Source organism: Sceloporus undulatus, chromosome 2 (genome assembly GCF_019175285.1).
Source record: "Sceloporus undulatus isolate JIND9_A2432 ecotype Alabama chromosome 2, SceUnd_v1.1, whole genome shotgun sequence".
Lineage (NCBI taxonomy): Eukaryota > Metazoa > Chordata > Lepidosauria > Squamata > Phrynosomatidae > Sceloporus > Sceloporus undulatus.
The window spans coordinates 252,324,816-252,340,494 of NC_056523.1; positions in this window are offsets into that span (position 1 = coordinate 252,324,816).

Genomic DNA, 15,679 nt, shown 5'->3' on the forward strand with positions numbered 1-15,679 from the left:
GACAGTAATTTGGAATTTAATCAAGAGATTTTCTTTGTTTCCGTACTGCACTTTTTCACTAACTGGGAAAAGCTGTCAGTAGGTTCTTAATATCGCTCCTATTCCATTCCTCCCCTGGTGCGACAGGTCCTTTCCATGGTAGTAACTTTTGATGGCAGTCACATGGCATAAGGGAGCATGATTCTCCTCCTCTCCTCGTCCCCCTCACTATTCTCAAGCAGGCCGAGTTGTTTTTGCCTTTCATTTATTTTATTTTTATTTTTGCTGTGATCGTACAATTCCAGCAAAAATTAAAATTAAAACACCCAAACAGAGTAAAAACAACCTTGGCATTTGCTGAAAGGCATGGAAGGCAGGATTTTGAAGCCTGTGCGGAAGGGCCTATGAACTGCCAAAGCATCACACTCATACGATTGAAGTGTGATACTAAACATTGTCAAACTGGTATGTTCCCATCTTCTTCACTAATGTGATTGTTGCGAGAGAAAAAAGCTGGTGGCATGAAGTCTGTAGATGCAAAAAATGGGACAGGGCTGTTGCAGTTTTAATAGCTGTCCAGCAGAGGGAATAGCAGTGTGGCAACACTTGATGAAATTGCCTCTTCTGCATAGCTAGCTATTAAAGGTGGAGGAGTCCTATCCTTGCTGCCTTCGACACCCAAACCCAGAATTAAGGATTTCCTAAATTCTTTTACTACTACTACTACCGCTGCCACTCTACAAGAAAGTTGGATATAACTTCCTAATCTTTTAAACAAATATATAATTTTCAATGTCTGTTAAACTCAGTCCTGTTTGACACTATAAACTTAAACTTCCATTTGCATTTCCATTGTTCCATTCAGGAATGTAGCCTTGCCTGTATTACACAAGATTAGCAGCAGGGGGCAATGCATTTTTATTGTATAAATCACAAAGCCTGAACACTCACCCTTGTTTCCTTGACACACCAAGTGCAGCTTTGAGCAGCCCTTCTTGTCAAAGGAATTATTAAGCCCAGTGTGTTGGATGCTCTGAGTGCATGATGGGCCAAGCAAATGGAACACAAGATGCACATTCTTTCAAAAGGTTAGGTCCTCTGTGTGTATTTCATTACAGTGAGAGGCTAGAGCAGCTTACCATGCATAACAGTGACACCAAATTATATGTAACAGATTTCTTAACAGCTTTGCTAATTTGAAAACATTGCACATAGTTTGCTAGAGTGTCTGAGAAATGCAAGCGGGAGGAAAGGAAAGGTGAAGTTAAACAGGTTGAGGGACAAGAACAGAATGTATTTCTGTGTTTTTTAAAATTGATATTTAAAACCATAACAGGAACTCATATTTGCTTTTGATGTTATGCTAAGCATAGTGCCTTCCACTGCTGCTATCCAATACAGCAGTTACTAGAAGGAAAATTCACACACACCAAGGACTACAAGTCCTGTAGCCATTCCGGTTGAGGATTCCAGAAGATATTGTCGTAAAGTACAGTGGGCCCTTGTTATATGCTGGGGTTGCGTTCCAAGATCCCCCGTGTATAACAAAATCCGTGTATGCTCAAGTCCCATTAAATATAATGACGTAGCAAAACGGTATCCCTTATAAAAATAGAAAATCAAGGTTTCATATTTGAAATTTATACTTTTTGTGGACATTTTCAAACCGTGTATGCTTGAATCTGTGTATAAAAAATCCATGAATAAGAAGGGCCGACTGTAATTCTTGAAAAATGAGGATTATGCAACATCAAAAAATCTATAATTGATGTCTCATGGAGGCTATTTAGAATCCAAATAGTGATTGTGATTGTTGATAGGTATAGAAAATGTCAGGCTGCTGCACCTTTATCTATTAAGAGCTTATGTCAGTGATACATGGCTTGGTTATCTCTGTTGTGCCCTATAGGCTGCCTTTGAAAACACCCCAGAAGTTGTCGTTGGAGCCCAGGTAGCACAAGGAGCCCTGGTGGCACAGTGGTTAAATGTCTGTGCTTCAGCCACTCTCACATAAACCACAAGGTGCAAGTTCAATACCATCCAGGGACTCAGGCTTGACTCAGCCTTGCATCCTCCCGAGGTCACTAAAATGAGTGCCCAGCTTGTTGTGAGCTATTAGCTTACAGTTGTAAACCACTTAGAGATTGCTTAGTGTGGTATGAAGTGATATATAAATGAAGCTGCTATTGCTATTTGTACAGGATGTGACAAGATAGAACATTGGGAAGAGCTATGCACTGGGACCATGTTATGCCAATTCTGTTTTGGATTGGCATAACATGGATTTTTTGGCTCAGTTTAAGTTGCTGTTTTTGGACTTTTAAGTCTTAATTGGTTGGCAGTTAATTGAAGAAACCCTTGTAGCCATATTTCACATGCATATTAAAATCTGCATCTGAGGTCCTCTCCTCTGGCCCATGAGTAAAAACTGTTAATTTGATGGGGGCAGGAGTAAGGTCTTTTCGGAGATGGGCCTCCTCTCTAGAATTATTTATTTAGGAAAATACATTATGCTTTATCCTTGCTGGTTTTAAACAAAACCTAGCAGAGGATTTTTCAAAATCTGAACCCATATTTGGTAAATCTGTCATACTTTGGAAATATTTTATTTGCTACTGGCTTCACTAATGACTGGAAATTCTAAACTCCTTGTTTCTTGTCCTGCTATATGATATTTAGGTTAATAAATCCTCCTAGAAATCATTTTTCTAAGTCAATGTCTTCTGAAAAGTGGGTGAGAAAGCCTTATAATAAATAAACAGGCAACCTCAATAAAAGAAAAGATTACAGTGACCACCAAAAGTAAATGAGTAGGTAAGTATATTTGTGTGTGTGGGTGTGTGTATAAAAAGGTCCTATTACAGACTCCAAGAGGGTGCTGCTGCTTTCCTGTTTTAACATGTACTTCTTAGACTTAATAAAATATGAACACTGAGGAGAACCAAGTTAATACAAAATGCAATATGGTGATGGCATATAGCCCGTTAAAGAAATCATTGCAAATGCTTAAAAATTACATCCCACACATTACATCCCAATTGGCATCAATATCTTCCACAATTCAAATACAATAAAACTTGCATTATTTCTAAGTTCCTCTTTGGGTGCATCTAGATTTCAATCTCTGATTTCAATGACCAAATTTCTACTGTGGATTCAGTGGGTGACCTTAAACAGACACTTCTAGTCACTCATCTGCAACAGGACAATAATACCAGTCTGCTTGATGTAATAATACAATAAAATTGTTAGCTTCACACTTACAAATTAGCCATTTTTAATGCTAAGACTGGTGTTTAAGATATATATTGTATCACTAAAACCATTTTAAAAAGTCCCATCTTGCCTAATTCTGTTTTCATAGAATCATTGAGTTGGAAGAGACCACAAGGGCCATCCAGTCTAACCCCATGCCATACCAGGCTTTTTCTCTTGCCCCCATTGTCTCAGATCCTTTTTCAGGTTGAGCACTGAGGAAAGAAACCCGGGAGCAAACCATTTTTGCAGGTTGTTATGTTACAACAAGGCATGATTTAAACAAGCCAGAGTTCATAAGCCAGTGTTATGAGTTAAGACTGTGGTCTATAAATTATTATCAAACCATAGCTTGTTCACAGAGGTGAGTCACACATCACATCAAGCCAGATTACAATAAACCACATCAATGGTTTATTGTTGAAACATATGAATATTCTATGTGTCAGCTTTGAATAACTGACAACACTGTATAAAAGGATTGTTGTTGTCAACATGGGCTTAGCTTCCTTCTTGGAGTTAATCTTGGTTCGTGATTTAAAACCGATTAATTCATCAGATACAAGTCCATTTGCTCTGGCTGAGACAGAGTGCTGTAAAATTGAATCTTTAAGTTAAACTACCACTGAATAGAAGAAAAATCTTAAAAACAAGAACAGTGAAGAGTAAATCCAACAGATGGCTGATAAAATGTCTTGGCCGCCTAGTATTCCCCCTAAGGACTAGAACTGAGAAGACAAAAAAACCCCAAACAAACCAGAAGGAATAAAGGGGATGAAAACTCTACTAAGTGCTCTTTTGGCTATCTGCCATTCCTTCCATGCCTAATAATATTCTCAAAACAAAACAAGACAAAATCCCATTCTCATTTGGAGCTGTATCTCTTTCTTTTTCCTTCTTTTAAAAACTGACCTGGTTTTGTTTACAAACAATTTAGAAATGCTTGGTTTTGTTTGGAAACAAGAAAAAATTCCCTTCCTTGAATTTTTTTTTAAAAAAGAATCAGCTATCACTGTCTGAAGTTCAACAACTATGGGAGTCTCTTTTAACTATTAACAGCAGCCTCTGTGAATACAACTATGGCTGAAAAGCCAGGCTGAATTAGTACAGAATTCCTGCATAGGTGTGGTCTGTGGCTCCGCATCTCTAGTGGATTTTGCTGTAATATCTGCACCAACTCTGTGGATTACATGAAGTACTGGGAAGCGAATGGACTTGTCTGCAAATTTAGGGGTCTTAACATTCCTGGCATTACTCACATGTGTAACATGTGTTTTCTTGATCTTCACTGTACAGGCGAGTTCCAATTTGTGTTGTTCTGCTTTACAATATTTTTCCAGACAGGGACGTAGCTAGGATTTTAGGAAGGGGGGGGTCCAGACTAAGTGCCACCATTATAATGGGGCTTGGGCGCGGCGGCGCAGCAGCACACACCATTCATTTTTCTAATGGAAGGGGGGGTCCGGACCCCCAGATCCCCCCCCCTTGGCTACATCCCTGTTCCAGAAATAAATAAATGGCTGATTCACTCTCATCCAAATGCATAGCTCTCTATAGCCTGTCCGGCTAAATAGGATGAGAGAGTATGGAGGAAGAAAGAGGTAGAAAAGCAAGGCTGGAGCTTTCCACATTACCGCACTGCACTTTTATAAATGCCTTTTCTTTAAATGCAAATTCTAGAATACAACAGGAGGCAGCCAGAGCAGTTAAAGTGGAATAACAACGCTATAAGAGGTTAGTGTAGTAATCTAGCTTGGCTGGTAAGAAATGCTGAATGGACTGGACTTCTTTTCCTGCCTTCATCAAGAAAGTAGGAAAAAGCAAGTGCAGTCTTGCCCTTGCTATACTTTGCCTGCTTAGAAAGGGAAGTATGAGGGGAAGAAAGATACTCAAATCTTGCCATCTTGTGGAGGAAGAGGTTTCTCTTGCCTACTGGGAGTGTGTCTGAGAGAGGATGTTATCACACAGGAGGAATGTCTCCCAATTTCTAAAGAAAAGAAATGAACGCAAGTACATGGATGGTTATCACACCACAGAAGCACACATTTATATTATTTTATTTATTTATTTATTTATTTATTTATTTATGGTAGCCCTAAAGGCTATCAGAGCGGGTTACGATTATTATTTTTAGACGGTTCCCTGCCCTCAGGCTTACAATCTAAAAGACACGACACAAAAGGAGAAGGGAATGATGGTGGGAGAAGGGATGAGGTCCAGTGGTTCTTCTTTCCCTCTGAGGACCAGACCAAGGCAGATGGACTGGAGGGAGGGCTCTTCTTCACAGCGCCCACCCCAAAGCCAAAGTAGTGCAGATACAAAAGAAATTATCATATGAGTACAGTGGACCCTTGCCTTACGTGGGGGATCTGTTCCGGATTTGAATGGGGCTCGTGTGCGCAGTGGCGCGGTGGCGTGGGAGTGCGCGGGGTGCCATGGGTGCGCACCCCATTCATTTCAATGGGATGTGCCGCCCCTTGTGCCCTGTGCGCTCCACACGGCTTGAGCGCGTACGCTCAAGTCCGCATAAAGCGCACCCACGTATAACGCAGGCACACTGTACATGCCCATCGTAGCCTAGAATTCAAATTAGCATCCCTGCACATGCACAGTGAGGGCAGAATCAGACTGTAACCTTTTTACACTTCCAGTGGGACTTGCTTCTGGTTTTGCCTTGTTCTGCCCTTGTTTCACATTATTTGTTCATTTGTTTGACTTGTTTCATGTTATTTGTTCATTCACTACCCTTTATTTCATGTTATTTAGGCAATTCACCAATTCAAAACCAGTCCAAAGTAACTTTGTACTTGGTTTGAGTATTGGACTATGACTCTAGAAAGCAGGGATCGAATCCCACTGGGTGACTTGGTGCAAGTCACACTCTCTCAGCCGCCTCAGAAAATAGCAATGGCAAACCTCATCTGAATAAACCTTCCAAGAAAACCCTGTGACAGGGTCGCCCTAGGGTCGCCTAAAGTTGGAAACGACTTGAAGACCAACTTCACTTTTCTGGACCCTTTGCTCCCAGAGGAAGCAGCCAGGGAGCACAGGAGAGAAAATTGCAGCCAGCAAAGGAGCTTGGGAATTGTAGTCTGATTTGAAGGCAATCCAAGAGTGACCAAGACATGAGTTTCATACCTGGCAAATTCAAATTGAAGCAACTTTGGAGTGGAACAGGATTTATAAATCCTCTGTTTCCCTGAATTTACCCATCTCTTGGTTGACCCTGGATTGGATTCGAATTTACTTAGCATTGCCTTTGATTACATGTGATAACCTCTTGCAAAAAAACGTAAACCCCCATGATTGCACCCAGGATCACACTGCATTAAACTTCCAATTTTCTCTGTGTGATAATGTTCGGAGATGAGGAAGATGGAATCTTGGCATTGGCTGGAAAGGATTTCTTCTGATTGCATAAGTGAGGAGGGATGAGCAACTAGAATCTTACCATCTGGAATGGAGATGTTTCCTCTGACTGCTTAAGGTGGGGAAGTTGTGATGGGGAGAGAGGTCATCCCATCCAAGCCCCATTGGGATCAGCAGTTGCTGCTGCTTCTGGTCACTCTGGAGAGCCTCTGCACATTTCTCTAGCCTAGAAAAGGAAGTTGTGATGCTTTATACTTTACACCTCTTTAAAACTGGTGGTGGATTGAGTAACACTGCATACAGTTTTTTAGCTCCACTAGAATGCATTCCCTTGGTCTCCAATGGTTCCCTATGGAACTGTCTCTCCCATTTACATCAGTATCAATTTGCACTGCAAGTCCAGGAACACCTGGTATTCTCTGAAATGCTCTCGTATGAACTCTGTCTCTATGAATGTTCTAGAATCCAACCATTTTATTCTCCTTTTGGAAATTAGACACTGGAAGTTTTTTCTATTCCTTTTTAGTCAGACTGTAATTTGTGACTCACATTTCCCCCTTTAGTACCATATTTGTGCCCATTGGTTACAACTGTTTCTTTCTTGCATAGAAACTTGCCAGGGACTAGTAGCAAACTATTAACAGTCTGTCACCAGTCCTTGGGCTGTCACACAGTGCCCTACTTCATGGTGGGAGCAATTCCTAAAAAGCACCTTAGAAATTCTGCAGAATAGATTAGAAAGCTAGAAAACTTTATGATATTAGTGAAATGTGCTTCATGAATAGAGCTAGTCCCAGTTACTTTTGAAGAATGTTTTCCAAGTTGTGCATTGTGGGTATGTGCAAACTGTCCCAGCAGTGTTACTTCCTTGATCATTTGTGTTCCTCTTATATGGATTAAAATCAGTTATCCTTTTACCTGTGATACCTGGCTAAGAAAAAAAAAACTATTTTCAAAAGGTATAACTGCTCCCTCTCTTCCATCACTGCATATTTTTGGTTTGTATTAAACAGGTAATACCAAAAAAGTGGGAGGAAGAATGGAGGAGCAAATAACATTGCTTTGGAGGGGAGAGGGGAACACCAGTTTGATGTCATCAGTTACTTCCCCCTCCTCCCTGTGACTGTTTTGGCCGACCTCCAACTCCATCCCAGTTGAGTCTATTAGGGAAAAGTTAACTTTCTTAATTTCACCCTTGCTATTAACATGCCACGAATGTGTGTGGTGATTAAAGAGCTGTGCAGCTAAATCGGCCAGGTGAATGTGAAATGGTTTCTAATTGAATTCATGGCTGTACTTGATTTTGTCATTTGTCCTGTCAAATGTGTGCTATGAAAATGATGACAGCTCAGGCTTAGCTTGGAAGAGGAAGGTCAGATTGAATTTTATTGCCTTAGCAACAGCAGCAGCATAAAATAAACTTCTACAGTTGAAAATGAGGCCTGGGTCTATCCATGCAGTCAAATAAAATAGAAGAGTTTTGAAGTAGCAGAAAAGATTTTTCTACTTCAGAAGAAATCTGGGTGAAATCACATTTTTAACATCCTGCTTTCAAGTAGAATGCTGCTCTCTTTATTCTTGGCAATGTGTGTCAGCTGGCCTTGAAGTCCTCAAAATGTTCTGGCATTATTCCCTCCAGTCTTATGGATTGTGAAGCCTAATTGATTTAATTCCCAGTGCTGGAATACTCACAAAAAGTGGTTAAAGTTTTTTTTAATTAATATTATTACAAGCATTGAGCATTTTGACATGATCATGTTGTGGCTGTACATTGTATACATTGAATAGTACAGAATGGGAATAAAAGATGAAAAATTAGAACTCAGAGGAGTTTTTTTGGACTACAACTCCTAGAATCTCCAACCACCATGGCTGGGGATTATGTGTGTGTTTTTAAATTACAGTAATAGAAATGTACTCAGCTAACAAAGCCTCTGACAAAGAAACTCTTTTTTCCAATGGCTTTTTGTCTACCCAGCTCCCTGTTCTTTCACATTTCATGGCTAGCTAAGAGTTTTTAGCAGCATCAGCATATATATATATATTCTTCAGGGGTTTATATCGCACCTTTCTCCCAAAATGGAATTTGCGGTGGCTTACAATAATTTTAAAAGATAGAACTAAAACATTAATTACAAAAATTAATAATAATAATTAATTATTACTAATATTGAAACATAATTTAGAATAGCATAGTTAAAACCAATAAAAACCATTAAGACAGCACACCATACTACACAAGTAAAATTCATCTACCAAAAACCTGGCTAAATAAAAATGTCTTCTGCTGCCGGTGAAAAGAGAGCAGGGAGGAGGCCAATCCGACCTCCCGTAGCAGGGAGTTCCACAGTCTGGGAGTAGCCATGAAGAAGGCCTTCTCCTGAGCCCTCACCAACCGTATCTGTAAAGGTGGTGGGACTGAGAGAAAGCCCCCTCCTGCTGATCTTGGCTCTTGGGCTGGCTTGTATAAGGAGATGCGGTCCTTCAGAGAGTCTGGATCCAAGGTCAAAACCAACATTTTTAATTCTGCTGGTAGCCAATGCAGCTGTTTCATCAGAGGAGTGACATGATCCCTGTAGCTAGCCCCAGTCATTAACCTGGTGACAACATTTTGAAGTTTCTGAACAGTTTCAAAGGGCAGCCCCAAATAGAGCACATTACAGTAGTCCAAACAGTATGTAATCAAGCCATGTGTCATGGTAGCTATATCCAACTTCTCAAGGAACGGGTGCAGGTGGCACACTAGTTTTAACTGTACAAATGCACTCCTGGCCACAGCCACAGCCTGGGCCATTCAGGCTCAGGTCCAGATCCAGGAGCACACCCAAGCTGCGAACCTGAGATGTCAGGGGGAATGTAACCCCATCCAATACAGGCTGAACACTTATTCCATGATCTGCCTTCTGACTGACCTGGAACACATCTGTCTTGTCTGGATTAAGTTTCAATTTGTTCACCTTCATCCAGTCCATTATTGACAGCAGACAGTGGTTTAGTACAGAAACTAAACTTCCTTGGTGTCACGTGGAAAGAGAGATAGAGTTGGGTGTCATCAGCATACTGGTGACACTGAACCCCAAACCTCCAGATGACCTCTCCCAGTGGTTTTGTGTAGATATTAACAGCATGGGGGACAGAAATGAGCCCTGAGGGACACATCAGGCCAGTGGCCAGGGTGTCAAACAGGTGTCTCCCAGCAAAACCTTCTCAGTCTGCCTCTCCAAGAAGGACTGGAGCCACTGTCACTTTTAAATTTTAAATAAATTGTTACTTTTGTAAGTTTTTAATTGCATTTATGTAAGTTTTTAATTGTAAGTTTTTAGACTGTAAGCTGCTTTGGGTCCCAGTTTTGGGGAAAAAGTGGGATATATATTAATATAATAACTCCTGGAGCTAGGAAGCCACCACATGCTCTAGTACCTAGCCTTAAAAGGGGATATTGGACACTGACCAATAGTTCTCCAGTCTGGTGAGGAGCATTATGAGAATGTGAAGGATGGCTAGAGAAACACAGACCTTCAGTGTTGGGTTGCAGCAGTGTGCCTGCAGTAAACAATGCAGTAAAGTTTGAGATGAAAAATAATAATAATATTGGGATGCAGCAGCGTGGCCCCATCTTAGAGATGGTTGAGGATCAACAGAGGGATATCAGGGTTTTTAGTTTTAATTGCTGTTTTTATCCTTGATATTGTATTTTTAATATGTTATACTATTTAATACTGTCTTAAGGGGGGGGATAAAGTGTTTTTAATTGTCATATTTTATATTTTACTGTTGTTAACCGCCCGGATTGGTTTGCCAGAGGGCGGTATACAAATAATAATAATAATTATTATTATTATTCCACTCATTCTGTGCTCATACTGTCCTACTGTAGTTATGTGTGTATCTGCTTACAACAGGCACAGTAACTTGTAGCAGCTGCCTCCAAAATCTGTTATTGAGCATTTATGATGAACAGCTAAACAGAAATCAAAGGAAAGAGTACAAAAGCCTATCTCGGTAGCTCCTCCAGCATGTTACATGATGATAGATCTGTAAGTCTGGTCCTCAAAATGGAAAGCAAAAAATAGTAGCAACAGCAAGTACATTTCTATACCGCTTATCAGTGCAGTTAAGCACTCCTTAAGTGGTTTTACAAAGTGTAAGCTAATTGCCCCCAACAATCTGGCTACTCATTTTCGCAACCTCAGAAGGATGCAAGCCTGAGTCAAGCTTGAGCCCTCTGGCTGGGATTGAACTCCCAACCCTATGGTTTGTGAGTGAGTGGCTGCAATACAGGCATTTAACCACTGCACCACCAGCGATCCTTTAGTAGAGTCTGGTGAAATAAAAAGTCATCCCTGAGTACATTTTGGAAGAAGACTTCCAGTGCTCTTTAAAATATTTTTGTCTACTGATGTAGTCATTTATAAAAAGTTTGCTGAAACATATTAATCTGCTCTTCTTTTTGTGTCTTACTTAGGGACCTATCCCCATTATTTCCATGTTGTTTCTGCCTCAGGTATCGAATTTTCTGCTGAAGAAGACATGTCCAGTGAATTCACTTGTAGTTTTATTTTCAACTTTAAAGGAGCTATCCAAAAGGCCAGTTATTGAGGTAGGCTTCAGAACTTTGAATAGGTCTTTAAATATTCAGGTTAAAACCCAGAGCAGATTAACTGCTCCACTGATATAGGAACCATCAGCTGGTACAGGAAGAGAGTATGATTTTAATGAAGTTATTTTTCAGCAAACCCAATAGGCATCAATACCACTGTTTTGGTGCTGCCATTAGTAATGGAGAAACAGCAGACTGGTGATGGGTAGCTTGGAGGAAGAGGAATCACTTTAGCTTCCTTGTCTTTCTAGTGAGCTTGACCAGCATCACTTGTTTTATGCCACCATTAGCATGCAGCAGTAGTGATGCTTATCAGCAGGATGGACATTTGGCAGTTGTGGGGATGAAGAGCACAGCAGTCAGGCATAAATGGATAGGAGGTACATGAGGTCTCACAGGCTGTGGGTTCCTAAAATAATACTGAAAGATTTCTGAACTCCCTTATCAGAAGGTTATGCATTTCTTGGCTTTTGCTTTCCTTAATGACAACCATTTTTAAATATTACCAAGCATAAAGGTAAAATGGCAGTGAAATGCTCTGGCTGTGGAACACAATATGTGGGTGGATGGTGGGGGGAGGCCATAGGCTGCAGCATGAATGATTGCTTAGAACATTTCTGAGTAGCCAATTTTACATTTAGTCTTTAAGAGTATGATTAGAAATGACAAATAAGCGAGACAACAATTAGGTAAAACATGGATGTCTATGATACTAGTACAGGCCCCCCACTTTTTATCTTATACCATTATGATAGTAAAAGGTCAGGGTATGAAATGGCAAGAACATCTCCCTGAGCTGATATGTGTTCATCCTGGGAATGCATCTTCGAGACTGCATAGGCAGTCATAAAATTTTAAAGAGCTACGGTAAATCTCTTTGCAAATATTGTCTTCATTTTTACAGTAAAAGCAGCTGATGAAATACAGGAGGCTTGCTTTGCTTATTGTTTAGAATCTGAGTTAACCCTTTACAGAGCATCATATTTTATCCCCTTTCTCTTGCTACCTTTGTCCCTTTATGAGAGCCTCTTTGTAGCAGCATACTGTGCAACAAGGGTTAAAATCAAATCATGGGCCATTAGCCAAATTTAGTTCCCATCACCACAGGATGAGTAACTGAATTGTTCTCCAGTCAAAACATTTATCTGCAACCCACTGATTGTAGCTGTCTAACATGCTGGTTTGACATTGTTCAGTTGTCTTTCCAAGACTCAATTCCATTCATGCAGCAGTTGATCAGAAATTATAAGCATGTGGCAAGCAGGAAGTGTAGTTTCTCTCAGCAATGAAACCAGATAAATGGAAGATGAGATATATTAACTCCTCATCCTGTGTCTGTTTGGATTTGAACTGGCAGTCAGAGAGCCTTCATTCAAATGTTGACAATTTCACTTATATATATGCAAGCTGCCAAAGTCAGTTCAGATCCTTTTGCCAAGACTCAAGGTATGGTCAGAACTTGGAAAAATTGCTATTTTCTGCACTTCCCAGAATCCACCTGCAGCCTAACACCACCCTGGCTATGCTGAATGGTGGATTCTGGGAGATAAATGCCAGCTCACCAGCTAAATTTTCCATAACTCTGGATTTGGTAGTAAGACTTACTCAGATTGGAGCCATGGGAAATCAAGAAGGAATTCAAAAATGTCCTCCATTCTGACTAAGAAGTACATTGAATAGCACCACATTTGCTGTTTCTCTTTGAGAAATGCACCTGCTTGTAGATTCAGTCAAGGGTCTGTTGCCAGCAAACAATGATTTGCTGATAATACCAAACTAAGAAAGCTATGGTTGGTACAGACTAGTCACTAGAGCTTGGAAAAGTAATGGTTGAAGGGTGCAGTTTCCAGAGCCACCCAGAAGCATGTCTCCTAGTCATGCTGCCTTGGGGATTTAGGGAATTGTAGTTCCTCAAACAGCAAGCATTTGTCTTGGTCAGAGTTCTATAAGTATATTGCAAGCTAACAAGGCATTTTTGCAATGATATGTTTATCAGCAAAATATGGCTGAGTACCTAATAAAATATGTAATACAGCTGTAAATAAACCATATGGTTTTTTTTAGGGTTTGTAGCTGTTATTTGGTAATGTCCTACTTTTTTCTTCAACTTTCTACGTGTTGACAGGTTAATGTAAAGTTTGAGCCGAGAGGAAAATCTGCATTTTCAACGTATGTCTTTATTATTTTATTTATTAAAAACATTTATTAATGGTTTTTCTGTTGATCAGTCACCCCCAACGATATCTAATAAAATATATCAAAAAATCATGTTTGAGATTGCTTTTCACCTACGTTTAGAAGCCAACTGAAAACCTAAAAATTCAGAACTCTTAGGTCGGTTAGCCATTTTTCTTTCTTCTTCTTCTTCTTTTTAAAAAAGCACTGGCCACAAGTACATTTAAAAAGAAAATATCTGTCCAGGCTTGCAGTGGTCACAGGCTGGATACAATACAGTGTGTCACTTTTATGATATTCTCTATTTTAATTAGCTAACATAAACTCCCCACCACCACCACCACTTTCCCTTTTTTAGTGGCTCTTGACTAATCCAGGAACATGCCAGTATCATAAATTTCAAAGCTGTCTGACTTAGCTAGTTCCAAATCAGAATCAGCTCTTTTATTTGGGAGTGGAATTGTGTCATGTTATAATTTGTCATGGTTGACTACTCTACACAGGGAAAGGGGTCGTAAATTTTGATGTAGTGCAGCTGTACAAATGGTTATGCAAGTGTCAGTATTTAATTGGCTAGTGAAGTATTCTTTTTCCTCCCTTGATCTAGCTGAGAGTTAGATCATATTGCAGTGCATATAGTATTTTAAAACATAACTGTAAATGGAAATATGTATGCACAGGTTTCATATATGTGTTATAAATAATAGTATTTTTAAATGGACTATAATGTGAAAGGGTTAAATGTCTTCATATGTAGGTCTGATTGGTTAATTCAGAAATCATACCAAACCATGGATAAATAAGCATAAATACAACTGTATTTCGATGTAACATAAGCACAGTTAAGTTTGTATGTAAATGTTAACTTTGGCTCTTAGGCTCCTTTCTATCCCTCCTCCTTATGATTGTGCATGGTGACTGGGAAATCTGATAATGGTTACCAAAACATCTAATCATAGTTTGCTGTTACACCTCAGCCTGACAAGCTATGATTTGCACAAACCATAGTTTTCCTGAAGCCAGATATTATTTGTTTCTTTGTTTTAAGGGTTATGATTTTTACACCACTTTACACTTCAAGAACTTGACCTATGGCATCTAACAATAATTTTAAACCAAATATGATAACAAAACAAATACAATAAAAATCAATGGAACAGCAATGGCAAAGTATTACATTTGATTAGAAAAGCAGTTTAAAACTGTTGGAGCATGAATTGTAGTCCTGAACTCCATGCAAGCTATGATTTGTACCAGTGATTTGCACCTGAATCTGAAAAAGTTACTTTGGGGGACTTTGTTGTTCTTGTCAAGTGCCATCAAGTTGACTTCAGCTTATGGTGACCTTATGAATGAGACACCTCCATGTCTTCTTATCATCTACTACCCTGCTCAGGTTTTGCAGACTCAGAGCCATGGCTTCCTCGGTTGAGTCTATCCATCTGGAATGTGCTCTCCCTCTTTTCCTGATGCCTTCTACCTTGCCAAACATTGTTGTCTTTTCTGGTGAGTCATGTTTTCTTGTGATATTTTATTTACTTATTCATCTATCTATTTAGTGAATTTATATCCCACTTTTCTACCAAAAATGGAATTAATGGTGACTATGATATGTCCAAAGTACTACAGCCTCAGTTTAGTCATCATGGATTCTAGGGAGAGTCCAGGTTTGATTTACTCTAGAACCCATTTATTGGTCTTTTTAGCAGTCCACAGTATCCACAGAACTCTTTTCCAGCAGCACATTCCAAACATCTATCTTCCTATCTTCCTAAATTATGGAACAACTTACCGGAAGAGATCCATCTCATTACCACCTTAGAAGCCTTTAAAAAGGCACTTAAGATGGATCTCTTCCAGTGGACCTATCCACCTGACTTTTTATAGCTGATTTCATGGAACATTCCCACTCTGACTTGGTAGCATGAAAAACTGACGATGATTTGGCCTATTTAGTGATTGGTAGTAATATTGTTGTTGTTTTATTGACTGTATTTTTAGATAATATTGTATTTCGTATTGTATTGTTGTTTTTATTTTCTGCTGCAATCTCGCCTCTTTCTGCAAGGAGAGGTGGGAAATACAAATACAATTTATTATTATTGAGCTTTCTTCACTGTCCAGCTTTCACAACTATACATAGAAATGGGAAATACAATGGCATGGACAATCCTAAATTTAGTATTAAATGATATATCTTTACACTTCAGGATCTTGTCTGGTTCCTTCACAAATGCCATTCCCAGTCCTAGTCTTCTGATTTCTTGACTGCAGCCTCCATTATGATTAATGACTAAGCCA